Source organism: Phyllobates terribilis, unplaced genomic scaffold (genome assembly GCF_046119375.1).
Source record: "Phyllobates terribilis strain yellow unplaced genomic scaffold, ASM4611937v1 Scaffold_115__1_contigs__length_5345438, whole genome shotgun sequence".
Taxonomy (NCBI): Eukaryota; Metazoa; Chordata; class Amphibia; order Anura; family Dendrobatidae; genus Phyllobates; species Phyllobates terribilis.
The window spans coordinates 3,985,117-4,005,309 of NW_027362875.1; the positions used below are offsets into that span (position 1 = coordinate 3,985,117).

A 20,193-nucleotide genomic window follows, 5' to 3' on the forward strand; every position below is an offset into this window, starting at 1 on the left:
TGTTGTCCTTGGTGGGATTTGAGCCCAGAGCCGCAGCGCTGCAGTGCTAACCACTGAGCCACCATGCTGCCCCCCATGTTATGCTTGATTTACTTTTATCAGTCACCATTTTTATCATATACATATATATTGTATATATTTCTTAAATATTTTAATACTGTATATATATCTTAAATATTTTTAATAATTATATTTTTGTGTATGGTATAATTTCTTAATATTTGCACAGTTTACCTCAATTTGTTATTTCGGGTGGGAATTGAACTCACTCCCGCTTCATTTTTTGTTTTGCCCTTCATTTTGCTCGAAGATCTCTTCTTTATTCCTCTTTCATGGCTTCTCTGGAGGATTGTACTAACATTTTCCCACGTTACGTCACGATTTCACCCAGCCTCTCACTCTAACAGCTGGGTTATCCCCGAATGCTGAGTTCATCTAAGTTCAGCGGAGGGACTTTCCCAGCAGCATAGATTTTTTCCCACGCTATTCTCTTAGCGATTTCTTTGGCCAGTATCTTTAGTTTAGTATCTTATTTCTCTTATACATTAACATTAAAAATGTGTTTTATATGTCCATATAATGTCTAATAATTAATATTCTAACATTCCAATGTGACAAACACTTTTATTCACTACAATCCACTTCTTAATAAATTTATGGTTTTATACACCCCAATCGCCCCTTTTTAATCCTCTGGTTCATTCACTCTTCTCCATTACATCGCTCACGCCAATGTCGATACTTTTGTTCTGTGACTTCTTGCCCAACCTACATAACTATATTTTTACATCACACTATATTTATATTTAGATTAAATTTATCACCAGAAATGTGTATTTTATTATTGTTTACAAGATAAATGAAATTGAGAAAATAAAAATATGTAATTTTGAAAGCTTTTATCATCATTTCTTCTTAAATTATTTACATTATTAAACTTTGACATATCATGTGTTCTTTTTTGGCGCCACATTTTTTCAAATTCACCAGTGTATATACTGTATATGGCTGTGTTCTGTCATTTGTCATATGTTTTTTGCCCTGAGGAGGAAGTATATTACTTTGACACGGATAGACAATAAAATAAAGCATGTTTTTCTAGTGTGGACCTGGATTAACTGTCATCTTCCAGCAGCGCGGATTTTCCACTTTTCGTTCCTTTCCACATACTACTGTTTCAGGAAACCAACTGCACATCAGCAGGTACCACAGTTATAACTACAGTCGGTAGCGGAGAGCTTTGGGAAGCACTCATAGTACTAGAAAACTGACCCTGCAGCTGGGACTGTGAAGATCCTAGCTTGTAGTATTTCCTGGCCAGATCCTGGATCATCTGGGTCAGATTCGCTGCCTGATCACAGAGTGTAGGAATTGGATCCATTATTGGATATAATGTGATGCTAGTCACCACTCATGGACAGGCTGTGAGGCAGATTAGTCAAACATACCGGGGTCAGATACCAAGAGAGCACTTAGAAAACAAAAGAGAAAAGACAGGCGAAGTCAAGTCATGATCTGTGGTCATAATACCAGGAAGATAGCAGATCAGAGCAAAGGGGCTAGGCAAATGGATGGTCAGAACGAGGTTTAAAGTCATACAGCAAAGGACCAACAAACAGAGCACAGAATTACAAGGCAAACAACCGAGCAGATGCTATGTCTAGCAGAGGTCTGAGACTCAGCTAAGTTACTGGGTAATCACCTGGAACAGGGAACATCTGAAAGAAGCTCAACACCTCTCAAGACTCGGATTGGATGGCTGAGCTGTCCATCAAAACACCGACAACTCAGCACACCCCTGCACCACATGGCATGACTGAGCTGTCAGTCACAGCATCCGAGACACACTAAGCAGAGAAATTGTGACACTCTGATGTTTATTAGGCTGATATTTATTTAGAGTTGATTTTCGTATAAATTATTTCTCACATTAAGAACATGAAAAAGACTTCTGCCTGTGTGACTGCTCTGGTGACTAAGAAAAGATGATTTCTTCACAAAACATTTTCAACATTCTGAACGTGAAAAAGGCTTCTCCCCTGTGTGGGTTCTCTGGTGTCTAACAAAATATGATTTCTGGTTAAAACATATCCTACATTCTGAACAAAAAAAAGGCTTCTCCCCTGTGTGAGTTCTTTGGTGTTTAATGAGATTACATTTATGATTAAAATATTTCCCACATTCTGAACAGGAAAAAAGACTTCTCCCCTGTGTGAATTTTCTGGTGCGTGACAAGATTTGATTTCTGTGAAAAATATTTCCCACATTCTGAACAGAAAAAAGGCTTTTCCCCTGTGTGAGTTCTCTGGTGCTTAACAAAAACTGATTTCCGGTTAAAACATTTCCCACATTCTGAACAAGAAAAAGGCTTCTCCCCTGTGTGACTTCTCCGGTGATTAACAAGATTTGATTTCCATAAAAAACATTTCCCACATTCTGAACAGGAAAAAGGCTTCTCTCCTGTGTGTATTCTCTGATGTCTGATAAGACTTGATTTCTCTGCAAAACATTTCCCACATTCTGAACATGAAAATGGCTTCTCCCCTGTGTGAGTTCTCTGGTGATTAACAAGACCTGATTTCTGGTTAAAACATTTCCCACATTTGAAACAAAAAAATCTATTCCCTGCTGAGTGAATTTTTTGATGTTTAAGAATATACTTTTCAACGGAAACACTATTTCCATTTTCTGAATGTGAAAATGGCTTCTTTGCATTAGGAGCAGTTCGTTTTTTAATGCTTATTTTGTGACTTTGATTTTCCATAGTGGTCGGTAATGAATCAGAAGACAGGACCTGTTTGATAGGATCAGATGACAGATCTTTGCTGTGAAGGGATGATGGTATATCTGGAGTAATGGCATTCACTTCAATTACATCTGGGATCTCAAGACCATTTGATTTGAAAACTGGAGATGTCAGCTGTCCCTCTGATCTCCTGGTACAGTCATCTGCCAAGAAAAAAAAAAACTAATTATTATTTTTGAATAAAATATCCTTGAATTTTATATTTTTGAACATTTCTACTTAAACTGTCTGTAAAAATGGAAATTTATGTAAAAAAATTTAATTATTCACCAAGACAATGACAGTTCACAGTCTAATAGAAAACCTCATAGCATGAAGCAGTTGAACGTGGTGTTCAACTGATTCTGCCTCCCAAATATGGAATAAAAGCCACCAAACAGTGTTATATAGGTGAAAATAATAACAAGAAAAGCTTCTACTCATCTCACGAAAAAACAAGTCCCCACTCAGGTCCATCATCTGTCAGTGGAAAAACAAAGGTTTCCACATTATTAGTGGCTCAGATACTCTACAAATACACCCTAGGGCGTGGAGAGCAATGGATATTCATCTTCCTTAATAGCGCGAACACTGTAGCCACAGCACAGCTCCTGCTGTGCTCGGCGGTCAGTGTGCCTACTATTAAAGACCATGAATATTCACTACTACCCACTCTCCTGGATTGTAGTGAATAATCATGGTTTTTAATAGTGGGCACACAGACCTCCGAGCACAGCAGGAGCCGCACTGCAGCTACAGTGTGTGCGCTGTTATGGAGAGTGAATGGTCACTGCTCTCAACACACACAGTCCCAGCATGGGGAGCAGTGACTATTCCGGCACAGCATCTCAGTGTGAGGGTACATGACAGGGACGCCATGCGCCCCCTGCCATGAGAGGCGCACACAGTGAGTGTCGGCAGCAGAGCGGGACGCCATGTTTTACCAGTATGGGGACCAGAGGTGGCCATGCATTACCAGGGCAGGGATCAGGGGGGGCATGTATTACCAGGATGGGGATCAGGGAGGGCATGCATTACCAGAATGGAGATGAGGGGGGCCAGGCATTACCAGCATGGGGATCAGGGGGTGCCATGCATACCAGGATGGGGATCAGGGAGGGGGTGCCAAGCATACCAGGATGGGGATCGGGGGGTGCCAAGCATACCAGGATGGGGATCAGGGGGTGCCATGCATACCAGGATTGGGGATCAGGGGATGCCAAGCATACCAGGATGGGGATCAGGAGGTGCCTTGCATACCAGGATGGGGATCAAGGAGTGCCATTCATACCAGGATGGGGATCAGGAGGTGCCTTGCATACCAGGATGGGGATCAAGGAGTGCCATTCATACCAGGATGGGGATGAGGGGTGCCATGCATATGGGGATGGGGGCCACATATAACAGGAAGGAGGGGGGCATATATACCAGGATGGGGATATTAAAAGAATTGGGGGACATTACCCCTTTAACAGTGTCAGCAGCAGACCCCCTTCCCCTAAAATAATGCATCATGACCACAATTTTTGCTTAATTTTTTTTTCTATTTTGCTACTCTAAAACCTAGGTGCGTCCTATGGTCTGGTGCGTCTTTTAGTCTGAAAAATACGATAAGTGTAGCAGCCAATAATCTATATAAAATATAAATAAATAAATTGGTCCCCTTGGGAGGTTGTGGGGCCTTGACCATATGGTATTTATCTTTACTTATATGTTATATTTATTTTTGCATATAATGTATCTAGTATAGAACTTTTATTTATATATCCACTGGGATTTAATTAAGAATTTATTTATATTTTATATAGATTATTGGTTGCTACATTTATTTATTATATCTATGCACGTTATCATATATTTAGGATTAACCATTCATTGTCATCTACATGCTATACCCCATATATATAGTTTTCTCCTTGTAATCCCTTCCTTTTTTGGTTTTATCATTTATATTAATAAAAATTAAAAAATGTTATATTTTAAATACATTTTTCTGTTTAGTCATTATTTATTTGAGTAGGTTTAGTGCATGAAATAAGTATTTGATCATCTACTAACCAGCAAGAATTCTGTCTCTCATAGACCTGTTGGTTTTTCTTTAAGAAGCCCTCCTACTCTGCACTCCTACCTGTTCTAATTGCACTTGTTTGAACTCATTACATCTATACAAGACACCTATCCACACATAATCAATATCACTCCAACCTCTCCACCATGGCCAAGACCAAACAGATGTCTAAGGACACCAAGGACAAAATTTTAGACCTACACAAGGTAGGGATAGGCTCCGCGACAATAGGCAAGCAGCTTGTTGAGAAGACAACTGTTAGTGCAATTAATAGGAAATGGAAGAAACACAAGATGACCGTCAATCTTCTTGTCTGAGGCTCTGTGACGACACAGCTTATCTTAATCAGCCATACGTCTAGATTTGTTAAGCCAAGAGAAATGCACTATTGTGTTTGTGTTGACTTTAAAACTTGTGTGTGTTTCTTTGGTAGGTCAAGAAGAACAGACCAGTATTTGTATAACGCTGAATGTTGTCTTCTCTTGGTTCTGAAACAATGACGTTTGTTACTATACTAATTGCATATTATACTAAAGCCAGCTAGATGTTGATTTAAAGAACCACCCCCCCCCCCTGCTATGTCGGCTGTGTGGGTGATTGCCCTGTGGATGTGTACTTGAAAGAACAAATGTGAACTATTTAAAGAACCCATGCCTCTGTAGCAGGCAGAATTGAAAGAGACTTTACAAGTAGAATCAAAGATCAGACTCTCTTCAGACCATCAGTTTATTCAAAGAGACACAGATTTGTATTCTACAAGATTCCAGCCTAAGGGTATATGGCCCTGACTGGAAAGATACGTATCTGCTCCATTGACCATCAGAGAGCCCATGGAAACATTTGGAGAGACCAGGTTGGGACGATGAAGTCAACTGGCCCCTTGGATATGTTGTTTGGGGTTGCCAGGTGGGACCCTCCGGTAGCCTGGAACCCATGGAGACATTCTATCTGAGAAGCCAGATTGAGACCAGCTGGTCATCTGGCCCCATGGAAACTCTTGGAGAGGCCAGGGTGGGACCCTTGGGTCTCCTGGCCTTGTACCTCGATGGACTGTCAGCTTCCTAAGCTTGTCGATACCTTCTCTCTGTGGGGGCCCGCCAAAAGCGCGGAGCCTCTGGTTGAGGTAATTAGCCTTGGAAGTCCAAAAGTTGCAGCTGTTCTATCCCAGGCGGGCCAGCAGAAGGGTGAGACTGTGTAATGTTGTGCCATCTTAGGTATTTGCTGGGACTGTTCTATGGGTTTATTGTCCATTTGGTGGTTCAATAAAGTATTGCCACACTGTTTTACCCTCACCCTGTGTTGTCTGAGTAGATTTATGCCCACGAAAGACCCTGTTTCTTCACAGGCTCCATGCAGGCTTCATCTCGCCTCGTGCGGTAAGGATGATTCTGAGAAAGGTCATAATCAGCCCAGAACTACACAGGAGGATCTGGTCAATGACCTGAAGAGAGCTGGGACCAGAGTCTCAAACATTACCGTTAGTAACACCTCGCCGTCATGGATTAAAATCCTGAAGCACTCCCAAGGTCCCACTGCTCACGCCAGCACATGTCCAGGCCAGTTTGAAGTTCGCCAATGACCATTTGGATGATCCAGAGGAGGCATGGGAGAAGGTCATGTGGTCAGATGAAACCAAAATAGAACTTTTTGGTATCAACTCCACTCTCAATGTTTGGAGGAAGAAGAATGAGTACAACCCCCAGAACACCGTCCCAACTGTGAAGCATGGTAGGGGAAACATCATACTTTGGGAATGCTTTTCTGCAAAGGGGTCATGTATTGCGAGATTTTGGCCAATAACCTTCCCTCAGTAAGAGCATTGAAGATGGGTCATGGCTGGGTCTTCGAGCATGACAAAGACCCGAAACACACAGTCAGGGCAACTAAGGAGTGGCTCCGTAAGAAACATTTCAGGTCCTGGAGGGCCTAGCCAGTCTCCAAACCTGAACCCAATAGAAAATCTTTGGAGGGAGCTGAAACTCAATGTTGCCCAGCGACAGCCCCGAACCTGAAACATCTGGAGAAGATCTGTATGGAGGAGTTGACGAAAATCCCGGCTGCAGTGTGTGCAAACCTGGTCAAGAACTACAGGAAACATCTGACCTCTGTAATTGTAACAAAGGTTTCTGGACCAAATATTAAGATCTGTTTGTTTATTGTTTCAAATATTTATTTCATGCAATAAAATGAAAATTAATTATGTAAAAATCATACAATGTGATTTTCTGGATTTTTTTTTGATTCTGTCTCGCACAGGTGAAGTGTACCTACGATAAAAATTATTGATCTCTCCATTCTTTGTAGGTGGGAAAACTTGCAAAATCGGCAGCGTATCAAATACTTATTTTCTTAACTGTTATGTGTTGCGCAATAAAATGGCAAATGTGCAATTTTCACTTTGCAACATCGTCTGTGTGCTAATTTCCAGTAAGTGGATGTGGAGTCAAAATCGTCACTAGTCCTATAGATTAATTCACTGAGGGTTATAATTTCCAAAATGGAGTCACTTTATGGGGATTTCTACTGCTCTGGTTTTCTGACATTTTGTCATATTAAGGTTTCTGGTGGGTCCCATCTCCTCTGGGATCTGCTCCTGCGATGTCTGCTTCTCTCGCCAGAAGCCGCCTTATTCATCCTGCAGGTGGCGCTGGTGATGGAGGAGATGTCAGAACCAGAAGCTCTGGGCGGCGCAGGCTCTGTTCAGCCACTAAGATTAGGGTTGCTGGGACCAGTAGTACCACCCAGTCTGGCAGTATGGGTGTGTGTGCTGTCCAGCTGGAGTAATCTGCTCCCTGCTTCAGCCAACTGGAGAGCACCACACCCTACTAAAGCTGGAAGCATATTGCTGGAAGCTGCCAGATACAGCCTTGTTCTCCTCTGGTTCAGTCCTCTGTGCTCAGCTCCCGGCTTGTGTATTTGTTTCCTGTTGTGACCTCGGCCCGTTTACTGACTACTCTTGTGTCTTCTGATTTTGTATTTTCTCTGCCCTCCTGGTTCTGACCCGGCTAACGGACTATTCTTCTTCCCATCTCACACTACAGAACAACAGGTAATACTGTGGCCCTACAGATACACTAGAACTTAGTGATGTTTTTTTACATAGGGGTCTCTGTCTAAGTCCAAATCTATTTAGAGGAGTTAACCCCTTTACCCCCCAAGGCTGTTTGCACCTTCATGACCAGGCCAAATTTTACAGTTTTACAGTGTCACTTTATGAGGTAATAACTCTGGAACGCTTCAACGGATCCCACTGATTATGAGCTTTTTCGTGACATATAGAACTTTATGTTAGTGGTAACATTTCTTTGATATTACTTGTGTTTATTTGTAAAAATAATCAAAATTTGGCAAAAACTTAATTTTATGAACTTAAATCAGTTATATCACACAAATTAGTTAATAAATAACATTTCTCACATGTCTACTTTATATCAGCACAATTTTTTAAACAATTTTCTTGTTTGTTAGGAAATTAAAAGGGTTAAAATTTGACCAGCGATTTCTCATTTTTCCAACAAAATTTACAAAACCATTTTTTTAGGGACCACATCACATTTGAAGTGACTTCAGGGGCCTATATGACAGATGACATATACTCAAAAGTAACACCATTCTAAAAACTGCACCCCTCAATGTGCTGAAAACCACATTCAAGTAGTTTATTAACCCTTCAGATGCTTCACAGGAATTTTTGTACTGTGGAAGGAAAAATGAACATTTAACTTTGTCACAAAAATTTTACTTTAGACTCAAATTTTTTTTATTTTCGCAAGGGTAACAGGAAAAAATGGACCCAAAATTTGTTGTGCAATTTCTCCTGAGCACGCCGATATACCATATGTAGAGGAAAACTACTGTTTGGGCGCGCAGCAGGACTTGAAAGGAACACCATTTGACTTTTTGAATGCAAAATTTTCTGGAATAATTAGCGGGCGCCATGTCGCGTTTGGAGAGCTTTTAATGTGTCTAAACAGTGCAACCACAAGTGACACCATTTTGGAAACCTCTCAGGGAACTTATCTAGCACCTTGAATCCCCAGATGCTTCACAGAAGTTTATAACATTGAATCGTGTAAATAAAAATCACATTTTTCCAAAAACAATGTTATTTTAGCCCCAATTTTTTTATTTTCACAAGGATTGCAGGAGAGAATGGACACCAAAATTTGTTGTGCAATTTCTCCTGAGTGCGCAGATACCCCTTATGTGGTCGAAAACTACTTTTGAGGCACAGTGCCAAGCTCAGAAAAGAAGAGGTGCCATATTGGAGTTCACATTTTGCTGGACTGGTTTGAGGGTACCATGTCACATTGGCAGAGCCCCTGAGGTGTCAGAAGAGCAGAACCCCCCATATGAGACCTCATTTTACAAACTACACCTCTCAAGGAATTCATCTAGGGGTGCAGTGATCACAACAGGTGGGTCACCGAATTTTATACTATTGGGCAATTAAAAAAATAATTCCATTTTTACCACTAAAATTTTGTTTTAGACCCAGATTTTACATTTTTACAATGGGAAATGGGTAAAAATTGCATCAAAATTTGTCCCACAATTTCTGCTGACTGTATACCCCACATATGTGGTTGCACAGTACTGCTGGCATGACTCTGTTGTCGGGTATCCCGGGGGCAGGAGCTCCTTCCTGTCCCTAACATTAGGGGCACCCTAGCTGGTCCTGCTCCCCGGATTACTTCTGAAGGTAAAGACACCGGGCGCCACGTACCTTGTCTGAGTTCCTCAATCCGCCCACAGTCTGTTCCCTTCCACCACCCAGGGAAGAGGGGAGTAGTAATGTATGGCTGAACCCCAACCAGACTAACAAGGTAATACAAATAGGGCTAAAGGAAAATACCAATCATACAAATAAATGCACACAAACAACAGAGGTTAACACTGGGAAGTGGAGGATGGGGGACAAACCTAAATAGAAGAAGAAGAGGATAACACACAAACTAAACCACGCAACAGTCTTAGCTTAATCCTCCAAACGCCTTCTCAAACAACAACAGTCCAGCACACTCCTAGAACCATGCAGCATAAGCTAGCTCTGGTAGGATAGCCTGCCAAAGCCCAGTATATATAGGAGCGGGGAGTGGCTAACAGCGAACAGGTGAGAGCCTAAATGATGGTAAGCTTCTAGGAGCTTACAACTGAGCAGATTAACCCCCGGCAGAAACCTGCACTGTTTAATATGAAGGTGAAAGGCTTTTAATGAGTGGGAGGAATTAGAAGCTGCAGTCTTCGGGCTCCTCTCCGTCACAGTAAATCCATGTCAACTGCTTAGCCATACGGTGAGACTCGGGAGGGACAGAGCGCTATTGGTTTTAGCAGAAACCCAGTATAGTAATACAGTAGGCATCCTGGAGCACAGAATTTTCTGTATTAGTTTACGGACTCCATATACAGAACCCCTAAGTGCTACAAGAGCACAATCACCGCTCAAGTTACCCCATTTTGGAAATTATACCCTTTGGGAATTTATCTACAGGTGTTGTGACGATTTTGACTCCTTGGGTTTTCCAGAAACAAGCAGCAGTGGATGTTGCTGAGTGAAAATTGCAAACTTCCGTTGTAGTGACCAGTACGCTGTAGTGACCAGTAGATTATTCCCGGCTTATGCTTCTGGAGACATGCACCCATACAGTAAGAGGGCTCTCATCACTACAGAAATGCCAAACATGTGGACACTAACTGCGGTTTAGGCTTACTGGTGCTCAGAAGGGAGGGGGCATTTAGTTTTAGGAGCACAGAATTTGCTGAATTTATTTTGGGGTGCAAGGGCCATTTCGATTTTCCAGAGCCTTTGTGCCATCAGTAACATGGAAGCCCCCTATATTTCCGCTAACAGATGACGAACCCGAGTGGGAACTTGCTTTTTTTGTGGATTGAGTTGAAGCTGGGAACATTTTGGATCACATTTATCCTGCACTCTATGCTGAGCACTTACATAAGGGTTTCCTTTTAAATCTCAGAGTGACGTAATTCAGATGAAACCCCGAGGCAGCAGAGTTACTCTCGACTCTGTCTGGCCTCTGTTCAGTGATGTCCTTTTTTCCCCAGAGGTGCACAGAACTGTGGCCGATGACACTTTTATGCAAACCTAAAAAGACGGACACCGCCAGATCAAAGGCCAGACAGCATCCATGGTGCCTCCACCTGCCTCATTATAGGGAATATTCAGAGCGCAGGATAAATGTGAGCTGAGCCTTACTGCGATATTTGGGAGTTAGAATCAACAAATCAACAGCAGGTGAAGAATTGGTTTTATTTATTTTTTACGCTGCTCCTGTGCGGTATAGGTGATTAGACGACTTTATTCTTCGGGTCGGTGCAATTACAGCGATAGATTTATAGCGGGTTTTTATGTTTGGCTGCTATCACATACTAAAATACGCTTTTTTTCCCCAAAAAAACTAGTTTTTGCATAACCAGATTTTGTGAGCTATAATTTTTCCATATTTCTACTGAAAAAGTCATGTGAGGGCTTGTTTTTTGCAGGATGAGTTGACGTTTTTATTGGTACCATATTTGGGCAGATTACATTTTTTGATCGCTTTCTATTCCGATTTTTGAGAGGCAGAAAAAACAAAAAACAACAATTCAAGAATTGTTTTTTTTTTTGTTTTTTTTATGCCGTTCCACGTATGGTAAAATTGATAAGGCAGCTTTATTTTTCTAGTCAGTACGATTACCGCGATACAACATTATGTAGTTTTTTTATGTTTTGACGGTATTACAGAATAAAAACAATTTTATCGAAAAAAAAATATTTTTGCATTGCTTCATTCTGAGAGCTATAATTTTTTGATTTTTCCCCTGATGGAGCTGTATGGCGGCTTGTTTTTTTGCAGGACAATGTGACGTTTTCATAGATACCATTTTTATGTACAGTACATTCATCTTTTTGATCGCATTTTATTCCACTTTTTGTTCTGCGGTATGATGATAAAGCATTGTTTTTTGCCTAGATTTTTACTTTTTTATGGTGTTTACTAATTGTATTAACTAGTGGGATGGTTTAATATGGTTGGGTCGCTCTAGACACGGCGATACCAAATATGTCTACTTTTATTGTTTATTTATCCATTTGATTTATAATAATATTTATTTATGGGTACAATATATTTTTTATTTTTTTAATTAGTATTTTGTGATTTTTTTTAAAAAATATTGTTACAACATTTCTCCACTTTTTTACTTAGTCCCACTGTGGAACTTCCCAGCTTTAAAGGGGATACCCACCAGGCTAGGGAGCCTTTTAAGTCTGGAGTTAAGGGCATCTTTTTGTCCAGGCCTGACGGACGTTTGTCCCAAGCGGAGCTGATTTCATTCTGAAGAATTCTGGAATGTGCCTGACACCACTTTACACAGGGGATGCACAATGTCATGGTCCCCAGAACACTCATAGCTTCCCTGACCGTTACTTCCCTCTTTCTGCAAAAGGAACTGAATTTTTTTACTATGTCCCGAGCTTTCTTTTGAGGGAGTTTGGACAAGCCCCGGTGCGAATCTAATAGCACTCCCAAGAATATCTTCTGGTTGCTTGGAGCTAGGTCTGATTTTCCTAAATTTAGAACTCACCCCAAGTCTGACAATACTCGCATTACCCGACGCTGATGAAGAATTAACTGCGCGTCTGAATCTGCTACTAGAAGAAAGTCGTCTAGGTAGGGAATTATGACTATGCCCTCTCTCCTTAGACGGGAGACTACTTCCGTCACTATTTTGGTGAAAATACGGGGTGCCGATGACAGGCCGAACGGAAGACATTGGAACTGATAGTGGCTTACGCCACCTTTCCCTCTTGTTGCAAACCTGAGGTATCTCTGTCTTGAAGGGTGTATGGGAATATGGTAATATGCCTGCTTCAAATCCAAGGTACACATCACCGCGTCTTTGGGTACCAGAAGTATCACCGATTTTATTGACTCCATTTTGAACCTCTTGTACTTTACCCACTGGTTCAGGGGTCTGAGGTTTATAATTGTCCTGTACTCTCCCGATGTTTTTTTTAATGGAGAACAGTCTGGAATAATGGCACCTGTATCTCTCTGAACGAGGGACCGGTGTTATTGCTCCGTCCTGGAGAAGCTGCCTGATGTCTACTTCCAGCCTTCTGAGGGCCGCTGTTGAACTGGCTTCCGTGATCTGAAATCGTCGGGGGGGGAATTGAGAAAACTCGATCTTGTACCTGTGTTCTATAAGTTGTAAAATCCACTGATTTTGGGTTATTCTCTGCCAACTTCCTAGGAAATGCTGCAGCCGAATGCTGTCCAGTACAGGTCCAAAAACCTGTAGGCCGGAAAATGGGATAGCACAAAGTTTGTTTTTGGACTGCATATCGCCTGTCCAAGACCTCAGCCAGAGTGCCCTACGGGCCGAATTCAACAGCGCATCATTACTTGCCGCGAACCGGACAGATTCTGCTGACGCATCTGCCATGAAATTTACTGCCATCCTGACCATGTATAAAGCCTCGGCTATATCCTCCCTGGAAGCACTCTTTCTCAGTTTGGCTTCCAGGTCCTCCAACCATAAGCCTGCTGATCTGGCCATGGACGTGGCCGCAATATTGGTCTTGATGATTGCAGCTGAAGCCTCCCAGGCACTTCCTCTTTAATCATAGCCTTTACTTCGGCTCTAAATGTGGCCTGCTCCTCCGCCATAACTTTTGCTATACAGTCCTTGCACAGCTGTTTGTTATATGTGTCCAGAAGCCTGGTAGTACAAGTTGGGCATCGCCTAGCCCTCTTCTTAGGAACTGATCCCTTTTGGGTCCCTTTATTCTATGGACAGTATCAGACACAGGCAGTTTGTCAGGATAAATCACCATAGCTCAGCTACAAAAAAAGGGGGCCCATAGATGCTCACTTACATGACCCAGGGAGATGGCCGTGGAATCCGTGTGCTGCGCGGGGCTACCCTCCATAGCTCACTATAGGTGCAGTGCCTAACCGACAGACACACATGGACAGATTTTACCTGTCTGCCGTCTTCGCCGCCATCTTCCCCAGGCTTCTCCTTCCTGCTGACCTCCTAACCGGAAGTGCGTTCCAGGGTGGAACTCATGCCGCAGCCGCGTCACTGGAATTGCGCTGGCCGGCAGAGGCAGCACGCCCAGAGCCCTCCGAGGAGGGAAGCGGCGCCTTCCAGGAGCTCCGCTCCACTGGGCTGGCTGAGGGACCAGGACGGGTTTCAGCCGGCAGCCTGTCTCGACAGCGGGAGGAGACAGGTATGGCAACCCCTCCGTCCCCTGGGCTGCTCCTATGCTTTCAGCGCTGCTGCGCCCTCTCATGTGCCTGTCCGACTAGGGACAGGAAAAACACAGGCGATGGAGGGTGGGGAGGGGCCTTTAACCTCTCGTGTGTTCCTGCCCCTAGTCGGACATGAAGGACTACCTCCTGGTGTGCTGTCAGGAGGGACGTCCTGGAAAAAAACATTACACTCACCTTCCGATGGCCCCCGGTCTCCTTCTCCGATGCGTCCGGTCTCCTCGGTGTCTCGCAGTGGTGTAAAAGGACCTTCCATGACGTCATTTAGCCATGTGACAGGTCACTCGACCGCCGACGTCAGCACTGACACCCACCCACAGCGCTGATACACACCCACAGCGCTGACACACACCCACAGCACTGACACACACCCACAGTGCTGACACACTGAGCTTCCTAGTTTTGATTCCTACGATACCACAGTGTCTATCGACTCCTGTAAAACATGATATTAGACCTTCCTAGCTAGCACTAAGCTGAAGTTCAAGCCTTACGTGTTTCATCATTTTTTTATAACTGCCATGATCATCAGGGGCTAGCAGTCTGTTTAATATCTAAATAGAATTTGTTACTATGATAGTTTCTTGATAAACATATCGGCATGGTTGCTGGCCATGTTCGGCGGCCAAGCAAGCATGTCTTTATAGGTAGGAACATCCCACCTCCTTCCTCCCTATTCTCAACTTGACCAATCCTTGGACGGAAGTGTGAAAAACTTATTGCATCATTCCCTAGAAGACTCATGGCTGTACTAGCTCAAAGGGGGCTTCTACTCAATACTGAGTAAAGGGTCTGAATACTTATGACCATGTGATATTTCAGTTTTTCTTTTTTAATAAATTTTCAAAAATTTCTACATTTCTGTTTTTTTTCAGTCAAGATGGGGTGCAGAGTGTACTTTACTGAGAAAAAATGAACTTTTTAGAATTTACCAAATGGCTGCAATGAAACAAAGAGTGAAAAATGTAAAGGGGACTGAATACTTTCCATACACACTGTACTTTCTATCTGTGCAGCATTATTCATAATCTTACATCTACCAGAAATATATGCTTTGATCCAGGGTGGGCACCTTATTACATGTAATATTTCATAAATTTATGTATATTTATGTATGTGCCTTTTATAAGGTGGTTTACATCTAATGCTTTTTCTGCCTTTTTAATTATGTTTTAACTTTTTGGTGCTTGTGTGTGGTATTTAATAAAATTTATAATTCTTCTTAAAATTATTATTTATTGTTATTGACTTACTTATTCAGAATGTCTGGTGCCCATTTTTACACCCTTTTATTGTTCTTCTCTATATATTTCCTTGGATGCTGGGGCACAGCGTTCCTTTATAAATGTGTTGTGCCAGGTCTTCTTGTCTCTATACCCAGCTCTCTTCATGGAATTGACCAGGTCCTCCCATGTAGTTCTGGGCTGATTCCTGACCTTTCTCAGAATCATCGCTGCCCCACCAGGCGAGATCTTGTATGGAGCCCCAGCCAGAGGAAGATTGACAGTCATCTTGTGTTTCGTCCATTTTCTAATATTGTGCCAACAGTTGTTGCCTTCTCTATTGTCCTGTAGCCCATCTGAGCCCTGTACAGGTCTACAATTTTCTCCCTGGTGTCCTTATACAGCTCTTTGGTCTTGGCCATGGGGGAGAGATTTGAGTGTGATTGATTGAGTGTGTGGACAGGTGTCTTTTATACAGGTAACGAGTTCAAACAGCAGCAGTTAATACAGGTAGTGAGTGCAGAGTAGGATGGCTTCTTAAAGAAAAACTAACAGGTCCGTGAGAGCCAGAATTCTTGCTGGTTGGTAGGTGATCAAATACTTATTTCATGCAATAAAATGCAATTTAATTATTTAAAAATCATACAATGTGATTTTCTGGATTTTTTTTTACATTCTGTCTCTCACAGGTGAAGTGTACCTACGATAAACTTGAAAAATCAGCAGTGTATCAAATACTTATTTTCCCCATTCTTTTGCCTCTTGAGAAAGCCCATAATATAGGGGCAAAACGCGCGTCGAGGTTCTCTTCTGGTCACTTGGCACCTTAAGTTCATCCTGTTCCCGGTCTGCCTGTCACTTTTTCTCTACTGGCCCCCCCTACTAGCGATTGGTAAGGGATACTTGAATTTTTCTTGATATCTTATATATACCTGCACACTTGTGCGGCTACCCCTCATCTATGGTATATCTTACATGCTATTTGCTTGCCTTTCCCCTTCCCCCTTTTTTGTTTGGGGGGGCCTTTGATATACACATTTTCTATATATGTTACCATGTACTGTATTTTGTAATCTGTTATTTACTCTGTGTTGCCACTGCTGTGGCCTTTTTACTATTTTGTATCCAATAAAGCTATATTGATTTTATGCCTATATATACTCTGTTTCTCCTGTTATATCTGCATTCAATATTGAGTAGGCTTGTGGCTATTAGAAGCTATGTATTTCCTAGTTGTCTTTTCGCCACGACTTTAAAAAATGAAGGCCGTCTTGCATATACTTATTTTCCCCACTGTAGCAGCAGCTAGGGACGTCCATCACGATAGCTTCATCCTCATCGCTAATGCTATAATATGAGAAGTTCAGCTAACAGGCTCTTGTGATTGGCATTATGTAGGAGACAGTGTATTGTACTATATGACTGTTGACAAGATTAGGGATAAAGCAAGAGAATCTCTCAATATCCTATAACTGCTGCTATAAGCACAAGATAAGAGAAACTGCCAATGTGTCGGCTTCATGAATTTTAAAGCTTACCACAGTGAATTTATTCACAGTTCTTCTGAATAAATTGTTCTGTTAGATACAAACGGTAGGAAGATCTGTTATCCTGATTAAATAAATATAATTGATATACAGTACAGACCAAAAGTTTGGACACACCTTCTCATTTAAAGATTTTTCTGTATTTTCATGACTATGAAAATTGTACATTCACACTGAAGGCATCAAAACTATGAATTAACACATGTGGAATTATATACTTAACAAAAAAGTGTGAAACAACTGAAAATATGTCTTATATTCTAGGTTCTTCTAAGTAGCCACCTTTTGCTTTGATGACTGCTTTGCACACTCTTGGCATTCTCTTGATGAGCTTCAAGAGGTAGTCACCGGAAATGGTCTTCCAACAATCTTGAAGGAGTTCCCAGAAATGCTTAGCACTTGTTGGCCCTTTTGCCTTCACTCTGCGGTCCAGCTCACCCCAAACCATCTCGATTGGGTTCAGATCTGGTGACTGTGGAGGCCAAGTCATCTGGCGTAGCACTCCATCACTCTCCTTCTTGGTCAAATAGCCCTTACACAGCCTGGAGGTGTGTTTGGGGTCATTGTCCTGTAGAAAAATAAATGCAAACCGGATGGAATAGCATGCCGCTGCAAGTTGCTGTTGTAGCCATGCTGGTTCAGTATGCCTTCAATTTTGAATAAATCCCCAACAGTGTCACCAGCAAAGCACCCCCACACCATCACACCTCCTCCTCCATGCTTCACGGTGGGAACCAGGCATGTAGAGTCAATCCGTTCACCTTTTCTGCGTCGAACAAAGACACGGTGGTTGGAACCAAAGATCTCAAATTTGGACTCATCAGACCAAAGCACAGATTTCCACTGGTCTAATGTCCATTCCTTGTGTTCTTTAGCCCAAACAAGTCTCTTCTTCTTGTTGCCTGTCCTTAGCAGTGGTTTCCTAGCAGCTATTTTACCATGAAGGCCAGCTGCACAAAGTCTCCTCTTAACAGTTGTTGTAGAGATGTGTCTGCTGCTAGAACTCTGTGTGGCATTGACCTGGTCTCTAATCTGAGCTGCTGTTAACCTGCGATTTCTGAGGCTGGTGACTCGGATAAACTTATCCTCAGAAGCAGAGGTGACTCTTAGTCTTCCTTTTCTGGGGCGGTCCTCATGTGAGACAGTTTCTTTGTAGCGCTTGATGGTTTTTGCAACTGCACTTGGGGACACTTTCAAAGTTTGCCCAATTTTTTGGACTGACTGACCTTCATTTCTTAAAGTAATGATGGCCACTCGTTTTTCTTTACTTAGCTGCTTTTTTCTTGCCATAATACAAATTCTAACAATCTATTCAGTAGGACTATCAGCTGTGTATCCACCTGACTTCTGCACAGCACAACTGATGGTCCCAACCCCATTTATAAGGCAAGAAATCCCACTTATTAAACCTGACCGGGCACACCTGTGAAGTGAAAACCATTTCCGGTGACTACCTCTTGAAGGTCATCAAGAGAATGCCAAGAGTGTGCAAAGCAGTCATCAAAGCAAAAGGTGGCTACTTTGAAGAACCTAGAATATAAGACATATTTTCAGTTGTTTCACACTTTTTTGTTAAGTATATAATTCCACATGTGTTAATTCATAGTTTTGATGCCTTCAGTGTGAATGTACAATTTTAAAAGTCATGAAAATGCAGAAAAATCTTTAAATGAGAAGGTGTGTCCAAACTTTTGGTCTGTACTGTATATTGCAATAATTTTGAGTGACAAACTCTTTACTACTAATATCCTAGCTGACTTTCAGTTCAGGGACCACTGAGTCAATCATTTTTACATTTTGCTACTATATTTCTAGTTTTAATCGTGAAAAAATAAAAGTTAATTTTTACCCTTTACTCCAATTGGATTAGTCTGTGAATTTTGGAAATATAAGTTTTGGAGATATATAATAATTTGTCAGAGCAATGAGTGGATTTACAGATCTGGGCAGTTAACAGTCAGCATCTACTAATCCCAGGGGGTAGGTGGATCCTCCAGGTTGTAAATTCTATAGAAAAGGACTTTCACAATTTCACAAAGTCATTTGAACAGTTTTAGGTGGAGGACAATGTTGTACTTTAACGGCAAAATGGTGATCACATGACCAATAAAGCAGCCACAGCCGGCGTCTGAGAAGAATCTGTGATTTCTCTGCATTTAGTGGTTAGTACTCACCTGGGTAGTCATATGTAGGAATCTCCTCTTTACACCACTCGTCATCCCTCACATATGTCTCTGTAGTATTAATATGGGTCAGATCTTCACCCTGAAACAAATATTGTAAAAGTCACAGACAGATGGAGAAGTCCCATCTATGATCAGCTCTAATCCTGCCATCTCCACCATTCTCATTACACAAGTATAAAACATATAATACTGGTGGATAAAACAAGACTGAACACAAGACCTTCACAGCCGTCTACACATCATAGGGGAGATCTCATGACACCTTCTCTCCATCTACCTGATGATCCTGAGGAACATTGGGATCTTCTTATTTACAGTCCAGTGGAAGAAGAGGACGGGGACATCTCTCTGGTGTTGTCCTCTTACTGGATAGATCTGGAGGAAACACATACAGAGACTGAATTCATTCTTTACATACAGATAATTATAGGCCGTGTGTATTTAGTCCTGTCTATTACCTGGTGATGTGAGGGGCTGGGGAACCTCCATCATGACGTCCTTGTACAGATCTTTGTGTCCTTCTAAATACTCCCACTCCTCCATGGAGAAATAGACGGCGACATCCTGACACCTTATAGGAACCTGACACATACAATGATACTGTCATCCCTCGATCCCTTCATAGCGTTACTGTATAATGCCCCAGCATTCCCAGCAGTGTCACCTCTCCAGTCAGCAGCTCAATCATCTTGTAGGTGAGTTCTAGGATCTTCTGGTCATTGATGTCATCATGTATCAGGGGGTGAGATGGAGGTCCGGTTTTTGGGCTCAGGGGTCTTCCCCATCCCTCAGACACAGGGTCCTGACAGCGCTCTCTAGAGGTCTTCTTCACTACTGTGTAATCCTGGTTATGGAGAGACACATTAATAAATCTCACTACAGACATTTGCAGAGTCCTCACCTCTCCAGTTCTGTCCATCTGTTATTCCCATAGATAAGAATGATGTAACGTGACGTCATCAGAATCTCTCACCTCTCCAGTAACCCGGAAGAGGATCTCTAGGGTGAGGTATAATATCCTCTCCGCCATCTTGTCTCTGTCCATATCCATCCTTGATGGGTAAATCAGAAAAATTTGCTTATATAGAAGATATTCACTGAGAGGATCT

The 20,193-nt window shown here is 42.1% G+C and overlaps 1 pseudogene; it reads right to left on the bottom strand.

The window, feature by feature from the left end:
- Positions 1-1,896: 1,896 nt before the first annotated feature.
- Positions 1,897-19,161, bottom strand: LOC141201408 (uncharacterized; annotated as a pseudogene).
- Positions 19,162-20,193: the final 1,032 nt, after the last annotated feature.